General features: G+C 34.4%; 1 protein-coding gene across 5 annotated transcripts in view; it reads left to right on the forward strand.

Annotated features, from left to right (window-relative positions):
• LOC123552203 (uncharacterized) overlaps window positions 1-18,256 on the forward strand; it is a 75,940-nt gene that overhangs the window by 1,198 nt on the left and 56,486 nt on the right. The window contains exons 2-3 of one of the 5 annotated variants that reach the window (XM_053541725.1): window positions 6,020-6,075; window positions 10,187-10,341. The gene's annotated coding sequence lies outside the window, so the exon portion shown is untranslated. Of the gene's footprint in view, window positions 1-6,019; window positions 6,076-10,186; window positions 10,342-14,261; window positions 14,791-14,883; window positions 16,521-18,256 lie in introns of those variants that run through there. The other 4 variants (XM_045341680.2, XM_045341682.2, XM_045341679.2 and 1 more) reach the window with 4 other exon arrangements.

Genomic DNA, 18,256 nt, shown 5'->3' on the forward strand with positions numbered 1-18,256 from the left:
AATATTTGAATACTAAAATATGAAATTGAAATTTCAAAACTGTTTTAATTTTGAAAATCCAGTGAAAAAGTTGTTAAGATTTAAAAATTCCGATCCCATAAAAGCCTCCAGATGAACAGACTTTGATAAGTGACGTCATGTCGATCTCACCATCATAGAGTTCGGCAAACTTCCATTTTATCGGCTGAATAATGCAGTGATTTATTGTAAATCTGTATAATATGTATTCACACAACATTTTGTTTGCAGATAAGTATCAATATCTTAAGTAAATAACATTAAAACTATATAAAATCATGTCTTATTCATTTGGAAATCAATTACCGGACGACTAGAAAATCCCCTGAGGATTTGCTAGCCGTCCGGTAACTCAGGATTTAGGCATAATGAATATAAAATTTTAACAGTGATTTACGGTAGTCACTGTTATTTATTTACTCAAGTTGTAAAATGAATTCAACAATTCATGAGCACTATCCATTAAGTTTATTATTTTAATTCATCAATCCTGAGAAATACAAGAATTTGATAAAAGCTTCTGATTATGGCGTACAAATTGCTATTTATTATTTATTGAATTTGCAATCATATTTTTCCCGGGATTAAAGAATCATAAATACTTCTGTTTCCAATGTATTTAAAACAACGAGAACAATACGAGAGCAAACTTGAAATCATCTCCCATTTTTAGCTCATCTGATTTTTTGAAAAAAAATGATGAGTTATTGTCATCACTTGAGCGGTTGTCGGCGTCGGCGTCTGCGTCGGCGTTGCCTGGTTAAGTTTTATGTTTAGGTCAGCTTTTCTCCTAAACTATCAAAGCTATTGCTTTGAAACTTGGAATACTTGTTCACCATCATAAGCTGACCCTGTATAGCAAGAAACATAACTCCATCTTGCTTTTTGCAAGATTTATGGCCCCTTTTGTACTTAGAAAATATCAGATTTCTTGGTTAAGTTTTATGTTTAGGTCAACTTTTCTCCTAAACTATCAAAGCTTTTGCTTTGAAACTTGGAATACTTGTTCACCATCATAAGCAGACCCTGTACATCAAGAAACATAACTCCATCTTGCTTTTTGCAAGAATTATTGCCCCTTTTGGACTTAGAAAATCAGTTTTCTTGGTTAAGTTTTATGTTTAGGTCAGCTTTTATCCTAAACTATCAAAGCTATTCCTTTAAAACTTGCAACACTTGTTCACCATCATAAGCTGACCCTGTACAGCAAGCAACATAACTCCATCCTGCTTTTTGCAAGATTTATGGCCCCTTTTGGACTTAGAAAATATCAGATTTCTTGGTTAAGTTTTATGTTTAGGTCAACTTTTTCTCTTAAACTATCAAAGCTATTGCTTTAAAACTTGCAACTCTTGTTCACCATCATAAGCTGACCCTGTACAGCAAGCAGTATAACTCCATCCTGCTTTTTGCAATAATTATTGCCCCTTTTGGACTTAGAAAAATCATTTTCTTGGTTGAATATTATGTTTAAGTCAACTTTTCTCAAAAACTATCAAAGCTATTGCTTTAAAACTTGCAACAGTTTTTCACCATCATAAGTGGACACTATACATCAAGAAACATAACTCTATCCTGCTTTTTGCAAGAGTGATGGGCCTTTTTAGACTTAGAAAATCATGGGTAGGACAATATTTCTATTATAAAAAAAAAATCAGATGAGCGTCAGCACCCGCAAGGCGGTGCTCTTGTTTAAAAATAAAATATAGTCTCCTCCTTTGTTTCTTAAAAAGACAAGTTCCATAACTCTTTTTGTGAATTATGCGTCTTTAAAAACATTAGTCCCTTTCATTGGATTTGGTTTAAACTTCACTTAGTTCTTCAAGATCATCACCAACATCATTAGTCCCAATACGTGACACTAGTTACCTCCCCTGACAGTCTGTCCACTGAGTCGCAAGCAACGACTATTCAAAATCGGCGTGATTGAGGTACTTCGCTCTTCCAGACATAGTTTATTGGCCGCTCATTACTGATTCGGCATGTATCATGCTATCAAAATGAAATAGGACATGAAATTAAACAGAATGTGAATCAGTGTACATGACTTGCTGTATACCATAGTCGTGCATATCATTGGCATGTTCCGGTTAAATGATTTTCAGTGGAGTTACGACCTTTGATTTGTCAAATTCTGTATCTGTGCTACTTCCCCTATACCACTTGATGGCATTCCACCAGACTTCACTGTAGTGATCAGTGCTAAGCTTAGTTGTTCAGTGATTTTTACTGGAGTTATGACCCTTAATTAGTGGCATTTTACAATGTCTTTAAGTTAAGTGGTCAGAGACATACATTTTTCATCAAAAAAACTGTCTCTGGTTTTATTAGCTCACCTGTCACATAGTGACAAGGTGAGCTTTTGTGATCACCCTTCGTCCGTCGTCGGTCCGCCCAGGCGACCGAAATGAAAGAGAGGGCCATCTAACAGTAAAGAGATCAAAAGAGAACAATAGCTTCAATCCGTAACAATAGAAAAAAGGGCCAGGGCCCCCTATTCAAACAAAAGAAAATAACAAAAGAAATGGCCCCCTCTTTCATTTCGGCCGGGTCCGTCCATCCGTCAACAATTTCTTGTCTGCACGATAGTGGTTTCATTTATGATTTTATTTTAACCAAACTTGCACATAACTTGTATCATTATAAGATCTCGGTTCCTTTCTTGAACTGGCCAGATCCCATTATGGGTTCCAGAGTTATGGCCCCTGAAAGGGCCAGAATTAGCTATTTTGACATTGTCTGCACAATAGCAGCTTTATTTATGATTTGATTTTTACCAAACTTGCCTACAACTTGTATCACTATAAGATCTTGGTTCCTTTCTTGAGCTGGCTGGATTTCATTATGGATTTTAGAGATATGGCCCCTGAAAGGGCTAGAATTAGCTATTTTGACCTTGTCTGCACAATAGCAGCTTTATTTATGATTTGATTTTTACCAAACTTGCACACAACTTGTATCACCATAAGATCTTGGTTCCTTTCTTGAACTGGCCAGATTCCATTATGGATTCCAGAGTTATGGCCCCTGAAAGGGCCAGAATTAGCTATTTTGACCTTGTCTGCACAATAGCAGCTTCATTTATGATTTTATTTTAACCAGACTTGCACACAACTTGTATCAACACAAGGTCTTGGTTCCTTTCTTGAACTAGCTAGATTTCATTATGGGTTCCAGAGTGATGGCCCCTGAAAGGGCCAGAATTAGCTATTTTGACCTTGTCTGCACAATAGCAGCTTCATTTTTGATTTGAATTTAATCAAACTTGCACAAAACCATCAGATCTCGATTCCTTTTTTGAACCGGCCAGATCCCATCAAGGGTTCCAGAGTTACGGCCCCTAAAAGGTCCAAAATTTGCTATTTTAGCTTTTGCAGCCATATAGAGACTTCATTTATGGTTCGATTTGATACAAACTTGCAAAATATCTTCAACAATAATGAATCTTGGATTCCATGATGAATCTGTCAGATCCAGTCATAGGTTCTGGAGTTATTTATATCTGATTACCTCCCCTGATTTTAATCAAAATGGATTTATATCAGTAAGTACTTACAGGACTCATTGAAATTTCATTATTGTCATGAGTTGGACTCAGACAATTAGGGTAGATAACTATTGACTGATTTTATGTCAAATTACTCCCTTTACTTCAAATTAAAATGGGTATATCTCCGTAACTAATGTGAAATTTCATTTATGCCATCAGATGGTCTTGAACAATCAGTGAAGATACATATTGACTGAATTTATGACAATTTTATTTTTTTTGAATTTATCTTTTATGTAAATGAATGTACCTAGCAGCTTCTAATGAGATTGGTTTGATACATTATTTATGTCTTCCATGGTAAGAAATCTACTTTTACTTACTTTTTTAACCTTTAGCCTGCTGGTGGCAAGTGGTTCTGCCTTTGCGACCAGTGCAGACCAAGATCAGCCTGCACATCCGTGCAGTCTGATCATGGTCTGCACTGTTCGCTATTCAGTCAGTAAATTTTCAGTGAACACCCCCTTGAATGATAAGTGGTACTGCCCAAATTGAATGATGGACCAGTCTATTTTAGAAATTTAGCGTGCTAAGGGCTAATATATTGTAAAGGCTTGTACTCTGTATCTTCTACATGCACATACCAATGCATGATTACCTCCCCTGATTTTAATAAAAATGGATTTATCTCAGTAAGTATTTACAGGACTCATTTGAAATTTCATTATTGTCATTAGTTGGACTGAGACATGAGATTATCAGGGTAGATAAGTATGGACTGATTTTCTGATTTTATGTCAAATAATCTCCCTTTGTTTCAAATTAAAATGGGTGTATCTCAGTAACCAATGAAGATACTTATTTGAAATTTGTCATTTACGCCATCAGATGGACTCGGACAATCAGGGTAGATAACTTTTGACTGAATTATGACAAATTACCTCCCTTTATTTTATGTAAATAAATACACCTCAGCAGCATCTAATGAGATTGGTTTTAAATGTTACTTAAGTCTTCCAGGGTAAGGAATAGTCATGCTAGTACAAAAATGCAGCATTTGAATCAAGGACCCTCAAACTTGGTATGGAGATTGGCTATGACTAGTACATGACCCATAGGTCAAAAGGGATTGTTACAAGAAAATATTTATCCTGGTAATATTTTAAAGTGTATGCCTATGTGATATTTGTCAAAACTTGATCTTATCATTAAGAGCAATTGTACTCAGGTGAGCGATATAGGGCCATTATGGCCCTCTTTTTGTACCCCCCCGCGCACCCCCCCTGGTTTCAGGTTGTCTGTCTGTACGCCTGTCTGTCTGTCTGTCCATAGACACAATCTTGTGCGCACCATCTCTCCTCATCCCCTTGACACAATTTAATGAAACTTCACACAAGTGATCAGTAACAACAGTAGTTGAGCATGGGGCATGTTAGGTTCTTTCAGAAAAAAAAATTGCAGAGTTACAGGACTTTGTTTTTTGTTACTATACTATATACATAGACACAACCTTGTGCGCACCATCTCTCCACATCCCCTTGACACAATATAATGAAACTTCACACAAGTGATCAGTATCAACAGTAGTTGTGCATGGGGCATGTTAGGTTCTTTCAACAACAAAAATTGCAGAGTTATGGGGCTTTGTTTCTTGTTAACATACTATGTACATACAGTCTGCATATGCAATCTTGTGCGCGCCTAATCTTCCAAACCCTTGCACACAATTTAATGAAACTTCACACAAGTAATCAGTACCAACCCAGGTTGTGCATGGTGCATGTTACGTTCTTTTAGATAAATATTCTGCATAGTTATGAGTCTTTGTTTTTTGTTACTATACTGTATACATACAGTCTATATACATACAGCCCACATAATTATGCAATCTTGTGTGCGTCAAATTGCAATGTACTGTGTCAGTGCATGCGGAGGGTACATTCATCACCTTTAAGTGATAGCTCTAGTTATATTTTGGTTAACCAACCACCACCAGCACTAAAATCTTACTTCCTTTAACGTTTTCATCACTTCACTCATGAAATGATTTGTTACATGAGATAAAGCTACATATTAGCGCTATATTGGGGGAATACATATCACTCGAGTAATAGTGCTTGTGTCCTTAGATAAGTCCTGTAAATCTAGCATCAAAATAGTCAAGTTAGCTGCGTCCTCAGATAGCCCTTGCTGAGTGTCTATTGCCACCATTAGTGCTCCTAATCAGGTGTGTCCTATCTTTCAAAAGTTCTTCTTGGTTATTACCCTTGAATTATCAGATACTATCTTGGCTACAGTTTGAGTATCAATGGCTCAAGCATTCTCGCTTACTCAAAGAATTTCTGTAAGCCCCAGACTTTTTTCCTCTTACATTTCGTTTACTTCTATTACTTGAAAAGTTGATAACTCATGTATTTTGCTTATCCCCACACAACCTCTGGTGATTGGTATTTAACTGTATGTCTAAACTGTGTTGCTTTTCTTTAATTACTATGAATTTATGCATTGCAGCTTAGGCACCCATTACACCGGAGTACAAAGTTAAAAAGACCTTCCAAAGAACTTTGGTAAGAGTTTTTTAGGTTTTTTTGGTGAATCACAAGTAAAATATTTGAAATTTGTTTGTTGTTCTCAGATAGATAAATCTGGAGATTTAACATTTTATTGGCTAAATAGATTTTTAAGATAAGATACAGTAAAATTTAGGCCATATACTGTTCAAATTTACCATGTTAAAAGGGACAACTGTTTCAATTACTTAAGCTATCCATTAACAACAAGGTCACTTTAAATTACAGACCTACTGGTATTAAACATATTTAATGTAAAAGCTGATATTAATGCCTTTAGAAAAGGATCAGTTAATTCTTGTTAGTGTTAATAAAAGTTAACAGATTTTTAAAAAAATGAAGACACATTTACAACTTATATTGTTATGTTTTGAAATTTTTGCTTCTTCAGTATGTGCTTTACAATTCATATATTGAGAATTGGTACAAATTTATAAGAGAAGGCAGAAAAAATAAGCATTTTTGTGGAAAGATCCTGTGAAGTTTCTACCTTGATATTTTTTCATGTCTGGCTACGTCACTCAAAAAGGGAGTGTGGGGTGCTTTTAGATTTACCATGCATGCATAGAGCATCCATTGGTTTTACCAATATTTTCTTGTTCTTACTTTTTATTGCACATTTATACTTTATAAAAAAAAATTTTGATGGAGCCAATGGATAGAGGTGTGCTAAGATGTTATTTTTAGCTCGTAGTATTTAAAGAGCTATCCTTGACCTGGCATTGGGGTCCACATCGGCATCCATTCCACATCAACACCTTCGTTAAAGTTTTCATGCACTTTCTCTTTATCTCTGTAATTACATGATGGATTTGCTTTAAACAGTTATGAACTTCTCCTCGTCACCACCCACATCAGATTGCACAAGAGCCAAAACTCTTGCACCAATATTACATAAATTATCCCTCCTTTTAACTTAGAATTTCAGGTAAAAGTTTAGATGCACTTTCATTTTATCTCTGTTATTGCTAAATAGATCTGATTCAAACTTAAAACAATTGTTCCACATCATCATCAACATCATATGACAGAAGGTCCATAATTCTGGAACGAGTATGTTATTAATTATGCCCCCTATTTTACTTAGAATTTCAGGTTCAAGTGCTTACTAAATAGATTTGATTCTAACTTGAAATAGTTTTTCCACATTATTTAGCCACATGATATGACACATGGTGCATGAGTTGCAGAAATTGTCCATGAGTTATGTCCCATCTATACTTAGTAGAAGTTAGGATACACTTTACCTTTATCTCTGTTATTGCTAAATGCATTTGACATAGACTTAAACAATTGTCCAGTATCGCCATCCACATTAAAGTCATTAAACTCTCCAGTGATAGCTCCAGTTTCCTCAGATGTGCCCAATACCACTATCCAACATCGAAATAGTCAGAGAAAATGCAAGTTGAAGAGACCTGTCCAGAGTCCGAACAGCTACTTCATGGACGTCAAATGTCCAGGCTGTTACAAAATAACCACAGTTTTCAGTCATGCACAGACAGTGGTTTTGTGTGTTGGTTGCAGTACAGTTCTGTGTCAGCCTACAGGCGGTAAAGCCAGGCCCACAAAAGGCTGTTCTTTCGGATGAAAGCAACACTAAACTGAAAGAAGACAACCAGTTTCCTCAGATGTGGCCAATTCCACTATCCAGCATCGAAATAGTCAGGCACACTGTCTCGTTAATGGCAGCTCTTGTTGTTCTTGGTGCTGTTTGTGATTTGAATATATTTAGAAGATAATGATTTTATTTATACAACGAAATAACAGAAAACTGAAATGAAATGAAAGCGATAACTACTCCAAGAGTTGGACTACCTCAGATGTGGCCAATTCTACTATCCAGCATCGAAATAGTCGAGCATGCCATCTCCTTTGACAGCTTTTGTTTCTCTTGATGCTGTTGTAATGACAATATATAGACATTTTTACAATGAAATAACAGAATATTGGTGGAAGAATGCTTTCATTTAAACTTCTTATACACCCGCAGGGACGTATTATGTTATGACCCGGTGTCCGTCCGTCAGTCCGTTAGCAATTTTGTGTCCGCTCTGTAACTTTTGAAACCCTTGAAGGATTTCTAAGAAACTTTACAAAAAATGTTCACCACATTGAGACGACTTGCAGAGCGCATGTTTTGGATGGCTCGCTTCAAGGTCAAGGTCACACTTAGGGGTCAAAGGTCATATGACTTTGTTTTGTGTCCACTCTGTAACTCTTGACCTGCTTGAAGGATTTGAAAGAAACTTGGCACAAATGTTTACCACATAGGGACGACATGCAGAGTACATGCTTTGGACGGCTGGCTTCAAGGTCAAGGTCACACTTAGGGGTCAAAGTTCATTCCTCTGTAACTGTTGAATCCCTTGAAGGATTTCGAAGAAACTTAACACAAATGTTCATCACATGGAGAAAACTTGCAGAGCGCATGTTTTAGATGGCTCGCTTCAAGGTCAAGGTCACACTTTGGGGTCAAAGGTCATATGACTTTGTTTCGTGTCCGCTCTGTAACTCTTGAATTGCTTGAAGGATTTTAAAGAAACCTGGCACAAATGTTCACCACATGGAGACGGCGTGCAGAGCATATGTTTCGGATGGTCGCTTTAAGGTCAAGGTCACACTTAGGGGTCAAAGGTCATACCTGTGGGCGTATATTGCTCCGCATTGCGGTGCTCTTGTTATAGGTTATAAAACTTGTGGATAGTTGATGGACGTTACACTTCTATAAGTCACTGAAGCCATTTTGTGGTTTTCAGTTTTAAAAGTTGTTGTGTTGCTGTGTAAGATGTGTACGTGGTTAGTATCATATACTAGATATGTTAGTATTTGTGTATATAGGAACATAAACAAACTTTATTTACGTAGATCTGCTCGTGTTACAAATAAATGCTCATTGCAATAACGGATCTTACTGTGCACCCACACTTCCCAGTTTGTTTAAAGTGATTTTGTGTACCACAAAGATTGTTCAACATTTTGAATATGTTTTGTACCCACTCCACCCCTATTTACATAACTTGATATAATGTAAAATAGACATAAGATATTGTGGTGTAACCAGACACTTCTACTTCTCTTCACAGAGAATTTCACATTCATCTACAAACCAATCTAAATTTAATCAAAGTAAATAAATGCTGGTAGTTGAAACGTAATAGAGGGCCTGTATGACTTAAAGAGAAAATTAATCTAAATATGATTACTCGTACATAAAATCAACTGCCTCTTGCATTGTAAGTCTGTTTGATAATTATTTTTATCATTCCACTCTTTTTGTACCGCAATTTTATAAGAAACTGGATGTGCATGACTGTGGGTGATACAGAATCTTGACATTTTGCATGAGAAAATATAATTTGTCATAAGTACATAATTTGGTACTAAGCAAACCTTTCATCAAGCTAGTTTTTAATTACAATGTATAATAATCATGATAATGGCCTAAGATTCCTTTGCACAAATGTTGTTCCATCAGTTTTGACTGGTATAACTGCCCATTAATTTTGAAGTGATCCATCATTTTAAGACATACCGGTATCTCTAAATTTACTTTTTTCTAGTCAAAATAAAAAGAGCTGTATATCATTCAAACTTACGAATTTTTTAATCATAAAATTTTGAGAACTTTAATAGGAAACTGGTTAGTTGGCTACACTGACTTCATTTTCACAGTAATTCACATCCTGTTGTTCACAAATTAGCCAAGGTGGGAAGCAAAATTACTTGTTTTGAAAAGCATTGAGAAAATGACCATTAAAGTGTCAAAATCAGCTCAACAATACAACACCACAAGGGTGCATTAAGTATACAATGGCCAGGATAATTGATCCTAGGTGACTACTTTTAATTGACTGTTAAAGGTCACTTGACGCATCGTTAAGGTGCTCGCCACCTATCCTTTAAGTAAACTGAAACTGTTTATTCAATATTAATGCAGAGACTTGATCTATGTACTATAATAGTGCCTTCTATTACAAATGTACAATAGAAATATCATAACACCTCATAAACACCTCCTTGATAAGTATCAGTTTTGTTCAAAAAGAATTTTTAATTACATATCCCCCATGTTGATATTATAATTTTTGTTGTGTAATTTTTCCAGATTGAAGGAAATATGAAAATGCGGAAAAGAGTTGTATGTTAACTTTAGTACAAGGAATATCAGACAAATTATGTTCATGTGATTGTTTCTAAGCCTTGTACAACAGTGTAATCGGAATGGGGAATGGTTGCAGAAAATGAATAATACTTTTACAGGTGAGTGCAAGTTTTGTTTTAGGGATTCTACAAAGATAAAATATATGCTGTCGGTGGAAATAAAAAGTTTAAAGGTAGATGTGAAAATAATACACAATCAGGAAGAGATCTGTATCATTAAAGAGGAAACAATACATCAATGGTCAAATACCAAGCACTTGGCAAAGGTTATCAGAATTTATTAATAAGCTCAGGTTTCGAACATCATGATAATTATTTCAAGCTGTTGCAGTCTTGACTACTGTTGGTTTTAATTTTGTTATAGATATATTACATTGACTATTCAAAGAATAATAAGGAGAACTATCCTACTCACCACGGCGTCGGCCTATAGCTTTGAAACTTTCAACACTTGTGTACCATCACCATGTCCACTTTTAGGCTAGAGTACATAACTCCATCAAGGATTTTGTCTGAATTATGGCACCTTTTAACTTACAAATCTTGGTTAAGTTTTTCATACTACAATGTAGTTTATATTTTGTGTAAACTGTTTGACATATGGTTTGAAATTTAATTTGTTATAACAGTCTCTATCCTTGAAGCAAGAGTACGTAACTCTGTCAAGTATTTTAGATGAATTATGGCCCTTTTTTGGACTTGGAAATCAATTAAGTTTTTCATACCAGTCTATATTTTGTGTAAACTGTTTGACATATGGCTTTGAAATTTTGACCACTTGTTTACCATCATAGTCTCCAGATGTAGTAAAGACTACATAACTAGGACAAGGATTTTGGCTCAGTTATGGCCCATTTTTGACATAGAAATTAGTTCATTTCCGTGTACCATTCCATATTTTGTCTAAACTGTTTGATATATGGCTTTGCATTAACAAAATATCATTACACATTGCCATATAGTGCAAGACTTATCCAGTTCCACAAATACATGTAGGTACATTGTTTGTCTTATATATTCTGTTTTCCTTCTTTTGTCAGGAAATCTGTGGTAATAGCATGACCTCATACTAAATTAATCAGTTCAGTCAAGTGTGCTGTCAACAGACAGCTCTTGTTTATTGACAGGGTACATATAAATGTTTGACATGGAATTATATACTAGAGATGTTCCTGTAACAAGTAATTATGTCTCCTACATGTTGTAGGCATGACATATTGTTTCAATTCCGTTTCATTGCCTGTCACAAAATTTGTCCATACAACTCCTCCAACACCAAGAGAATTTACACAAAACTTCAGAAAAGTGATCATTGCCAAGCTAGTTATGCATATCGTCAGCATGGTCAGGTTCGATGATTTCCTGCGAAGTTATGGCCTTTGACTTGTCAAACTTTATGATGTTTGGCCACTTCTCTTATTATCGTGCGGATTTCCACATAAACTTACAAAAGTGATCAGTGCCAAGCCTTACTGTGCATGTTGTCAGCTTGTTCCAGTTCATTGATTTTCATTGTGAAACACAGTAAACTGTTGTGCATTTCATCTGCACAATCCTAATTAATGATTTTTAACACAGTTATGACCCTTGATTTGTCCCATTCTATGATATCTGTACTACCTCTCCTATATCACTGATTGGAATTGCACCAAACTTCACAGGAGTGATAAGTGCCAAGTCTAGTGGTGTATATCATTGGAATGTTATGGTTCAGTGATTTTCACTGGAGTTATGGCCCTTAATTTGTGGCATTTTACAGTGTCTGCATATTAATTGATGGGAGACATTATGTTTTTCGTGAAAAACAATATCTAGTTGTAGGTAGTATGATATGGTCCTTTAAACAAACACACGTAATTTGACTTTGAATCACATGTCCCACACAGCTTACTGGTACTTTTGTTTCATGCAGAGGAGCCAGGGTCTCTTCCATTCTAATTTCTAACACATTAAAAATTATCAATATTAATCACTTTACTATAAATTTTGTAAAATCTAAAACTTTAATTGCTGTATTTACCTTATTATTGACATTAATAGAAACCAAAATTTAAAATACTATCAAAAAATCTTATTTCATGGTTTTGGTCCAAGTGGCTTTTTTGTGGGGAGTGATTTGAAATTGTGGATTTTATGTTTTGAAGATAAGGTGAATAGGAATTTTATTTGTTCATTATGATTTAATTTCAAGCAACTATGAAAGTCACAAACATCAGTTCCTCAGGATATTTAGTACTTCACAGTATTAGAAAAAAAACTGAAAATGTCAAATGCTATATATGGAATAGCATCATGTTAAAATATTCACATATCTTGTATATTCCGTATTCTGTCGTTTATGTAATGTGTTGTGTAACATTTTGTATAACTTAATTTATTTGTAACAATCTAATGCTTTATTGCTTTAACTGCATGTCGTAAAACGCAAAATTGGTTTTTAAGGTCTTTAAGTACTTGTAACATATCATCGACAAATTTCACACCTGAGATTTTGTATAGATATTGAAGGTTATGATACCGTCTCCCTGATTTATATCTGAAAATGTTCATGGTTAAATCGATAAAAAACGCGCCAGCTTTATTTTAGGTAAAGATATATACACGTAATTTATTACGGTGTTGTAATGTTATCATCAGATAATATGTAACATTGTTGCATTTGATAATTGTGTAGACTGTAATTATTCTGCAAAAGAAAGATAAATACATTGTAACGCAGTTAACATTATTTTGGCAGTCTGCATCTTAACAAATACATGATGTGTCTGATTTCTCGGCCCAACACATTTCATTCATGTCAAGGGAGGTTATACTAGAGTAACACATAGGGACATAACTCTTTCCTGAGCATTATTACTGTAATACTATGATACTGTTTTAAGTTAGTGACTTCAAATTGCTGGCTGTCACCTCATTGGGGGTTCAAGCCCAGCTTGAGCCATCATGTTAGCTAGGATTCAAACAGTTGCCGTGCCAAATGTCAGATGCCTGGAGCTTGCCTGAAGGGGCCCCTCTATCTAAAGCTGGAAAGTTGCCACATGACCTGATTTGTGTCATTGCAAATTAAAATAGAAATAAAACATAACATTTAAACTGGTAACAGTATTTATTATACATTCTAAAATGCTTTTCTCTGTTAAAACACTCTTAAGCTTGAATGACGTCACGTTAATGTGCGGTGACTTCAATGTTTTTGTTGCGACCAAGAAAGAGCGCTACTATATTTTATCTACTGTTTTAGATTAAGGGCATATTAGATTCGAAATAATTGATAGCAAAACCGGGTTTTTAACACTATTTATACACTCGGGCGGTAATACACCGTACAACTAATTTCACTTGGGCTGCGCCCTCGTGAAATTATTGAGCCCGACGTATAACCGCCCATCGTGCATAAATAGTGTTAAAGCACACTTTTGCTATAAATTATTTCTTAAGTAAAATATTCAGTGATAATTTACGTAAAGGTAATTATTTGTTGTTGAGTTGTTTTTTCTTTTGGATAAGATATTAGATTTTTGCATTAGATTGTTGAATGCAATGTGATTCAAGTTTTGTATCAAATTTTGAAGTGCTGACAAATTTACAGTAACACAATCTTTTTCTTATCTGATGCATATAGCAATTAAGCATACAGTTTGCATGTTTTGTGCATTTTTTACAAGCCAAACAGTTAAAAGGATGAGTGTTGATATCCTGGGATCACAAATTCAATGCCATACCCAGGTATCTGATACAAATTGGGGCTATATATCACATAACTTACCCATCTCATTTACCTTCTCAAATATCAAATTAACACTGGCTATCTATAACATAAAAGATGATGCCTTTGCTAACTGTCACTTAAGATGACTTGATGTCACCCAGTATTTTGTGGTATGACCCTTCATGTATCAATATAACATACCCATGTTAGTTTATATCCCAGCATTATCGCAGGGAGTGATCAGTTTACACTTGCCCTGGCCCTGTTATTGATAGTTGTACTTTTGGTAGCGCACCATAAAATTTATATTATCCTACCATCGCTAAAATTTCTTTTACTTTTGAGCACATAATTCACGTCTCTTTCAACCTGGATGTTAATATTTTTATTATTGTTGATTAAATACTTCATTCTTGTTTAATTACAATAAATTTACCAGTGAATGCAGGATATTTAAACTTTTTATCACAGAAAATAAAACATGTCAAAAAATACGACAGCTTTATGGTAAATTTGATTTTCCCCTCTAGTGTTAATATTGTGTCTTGCGTCCCACTCTACCATTGGCTGTCGCTGAAAGAAAATGTTTTTCAAATAAGACTGGATGGCAGACTTTATCAAAGTTGTATTTTATTCTAGAAATTGGATTTAGATTTGTGGATTAAAAAGTGTAGCCATTAAATTGGAATTTAAGAAGTTTATTTTCTGGATTTAATTGAATTTGTGATTTTATACCGGTATATAAACTGATAGTTATCATATTCATATTAGTGATTTTATAAAGAAAAAAACTTAAAAAGGCTTTCAAATTACAAGGTTGGATTTTGGTTTTATAACAGGTAAATATAAATTATAAAAAAAAACATCATTAGAATTTTGTTAATACATGTAGTTACATTTTCTGCTTTCCATTGATAATGTACATGAATATTTAAATATTAAAACTTTTTGATATGTGGCAGATAGCAGGGATCGATTTAGGTTGAACTTTATGTCTGAGTTAGTTATCCTGTTTGAACTGTATTGTCAAAGATTGTTATATTAATGACAATTTTGTAAAAAAAAAATTCAAAATCTATATAAAGGAAGAAACCTGTAACTGATTAAATGCCATAAAATGTGATTTTTAAATACCTTGGTAATTTCCTGACATCATCTGGGTACCACCTGGGCCTGCAAGGCCCATGACCTCATAGAAATTTTACACTGTATAAAGTCAAAACAAACAGGCATGTTTGGCAAACATGGTCTGCTATGGTCTTTTATTTAATAAAGATCCCTACACTATGCTGAAAAATATTTGATGTAATATTTAGAACAATTCCTGACAAGTTTCAACCAGTCTTTGCCAGTTAATGATTAAAATAGAGTGACAAAAAATGAATGTCAGATTATATATTTTGATAAAATTAGTAGCAACAGCTTGTCTGAACTGAAAATACATGTACAGTTGAAACTCGTTGTCTGAAATTCTGGCTGTCTCGCAGACATTTTCAAGTCCCATCCCAAAAACACATGCACAAAATATCATTTAAGTTGAATTTCAGTTATCTAGAAGTAAAATGCTTCATCCCTTGGAATTCAAGATACTGTGTTTCAACTATATCACAAAGCCTACTTAGGACAAAGTTAGAACTATATAAGGTGTAAAGTGTTTCACGAAGATTCATTATAACTATTCGGCTATTCTTAGAATATGAGTCAAATATAAATGACATAGCTTTGTCTTAAAATTGAATTAATGACACCTTTTTAAAACCATCCTTTGAAATAAATGTGTTTTTAAAGTTCATACTAAATGGAAGAGAACTTAGGATAAACTTATGAACTTTTATGAAATGGGGCCCCAGACCTTCAATGTCTGTTATCAGACCTGAAATCTTCAGAAAACATAAATTGCTAGTTTTCAACAACAAACATATCAGGGTTTTTTTCCGCTGATATTATATCTATTGTGAAATAAAATTTAATATGAAAGAAAACCATATTTTCACTATAAGCGCATTGTGTTTTCAAGTTGAAAGAGATGTGAATTATGTGCTCAAAAGTAAAAGAAATTTTAGCGATGGTAGGATAATATATGTGTTTTCATGGATAATTTTATATATACAAACAATGTACTGACTAACATCTTGGCAAATTATTCCTAGAGTTATGGCTCTTCTTATTTTATTTTATGAACTCTTACTGTAGAACACATTGATATAGCTTAAACAAAAAAAAAGACTGCATTGTTTAAGTTGAGATAATTATTTATGTATATACTTGTGAAGCGTAGATTCAGACCCCAGTACCCCTTTAAAAAAGCTAGAAGTGTTATAGTTCTACATTAAATGTCATCTGGAGGTTAGATCAGGTAGATTATCAGAAATAATTGAAACTCTACCTTTAAACATCATCTTATTCAAATGAGACGAAGTAGAGTGGAAGATGACTGATGGAATGTGGGTAATTATGGACTTGTTGATAAGTGTCTGTCGCGGAGTCATCTGATGGGGGCAGGTGTATGCAACAAACAAAGACTCCCGCCAAGCCCTACTGTCACCGTTATTGACTTATTATTCACTTGGTTAGTGCTTTATTAAGTTGTCACCTCTAGAGTTAACCACTTTTCTTACCCTGCTATAAAAAACCTGTGATGTTAGCGCTATTTTATAATGCGAGATCACTTATTTCGGAATACATAAATTGGTATATGTTCAGCTTGTAAAGACGTTGTATTGAGAGATAATAACAAGAAAACCTGAGATGAATAGATCTAATTATATTGGATTGAGTGTCATCTTTTATACTTAAAGTGAATTTCTATAAAGATGACAGATAATAAGCTGTTATTATATCAAAATTGTTGAATTTTTTTTATACATTCTTCCCATTTTGTTTGGCACTTAACTTGAGATTTATGAAAGATCTAAAATGTAAATTTGAATGAAAAGAATATTTCAATGATAATTCTTTAGTATTTGAATATTTTAAGATCCTAAAAAGTTAAATATACATACGTTATAAATCTACGTAACTTCCTCTTTTTTTTCTGCGTCAGATTTGTTTATTGCTGTACCCTGTTAAGATTAGAGATAATCATAATGCTTGAAATTTTCAAAGGTCTTGGTGTGTTCTTTAAGGCCTGTGACTCAGCTAAGACGCATGGAAACCTCATTTAAAAGTCTCTTATAGAGCTATTTACTAAGGCATTGTAAAAAAGATATAAATATGTTTAAATAGTCATATCATAGCCAGAATAGCAAAATATGTAGTCAGTGGACTTTTAACTAAATGTCCTTTTTTGCATAAGCCATTGTGCTGGGTGTATAAGTAGGAATGTCTAAATGTTCTTTGGAAAAAATGTGCCCAAAAGAGAATAATCCTAAATTGTACAATTTATTTGTCAATATTAAATCAATAAAATCATGTGTCGAACATAGCAAGATACTATATTCTTGAAAAAATTCTGCAACTTCATCTAAGTATACCCAGTCGAAATTGACGGTTTATTGCCATGGTAATTCATGGTTTACCATGGTAGTTCATGGTCGTGAGACAATGGTTTACCTTGATTGACCATGGCTGTGGTAATTGGCACCAAGGTCATAAAACATGGTATCAGACCATGGTCAAAAACCATGGTTGACCATGGTTGTAGACCACAGTCAACCAAGGTCCACACCCAAAGTCGACCGTGGTGATCATTAACTATCAAAAACTGTATAAATATGAATTTGAAAGGGTCGTGAAAATACATGACAGTTGCAGTCTATATCTATTTTTTATAAGTCAGTCATTTATTTGTCATAAAATTGCTAAGATGACAACAAATTAAGTCAGACTATGAAAGTTTACCTGTGAATCTGTCTATAAATGCAGGAAAACTATTCAATAACTAGAAAAACTTTTAGAGGCAAAATGCAGTCAGGTGTCTTTGGTGCATTGTAAAACTTGATAAGTGTGAAAATTACTAACATGACCATGGTAGTCTATGGTCAACCATGGTTGAAAAAAGTTGACCACGGTAGACCATGGTTGATCATGACCATGAACTGTTGATCATCTTTTCTGACCATGGTCGACCATGGCCAATCTTATCTCACCATGGTTGACAATGGCCGACCAAGCTCCTGACCATGTTTTCACCATGGTATTTGATGGTTGACCACCTTAAAACATGGTCAACCATCCATCAAAAACCGTGATGAACATGGTCAACCATGGTCATCATTTCGCCTGGGTAGTGTTGTTATATTATTTATTTTAAGTTTTCCACTTATGTTTTAAGGTTTGCAGGACTATTTTCTAACATTCCTAAGA

This window comes from Mercenaria mercenaria, chromosome 4, assembly GCF_021730395.1.
Source record: "Mercenaria mercenaria strain notata chromosome 4, MADL_Memer_1, whole genome shotgun sequence".
In the NCBI taxonomy this organism is placed as follows: Eukaryota; Metazoa; Mollusca; class Bivalvia; order Venerida; family Veneridae; genus Mercenaria; species Mercenaria mercenaria.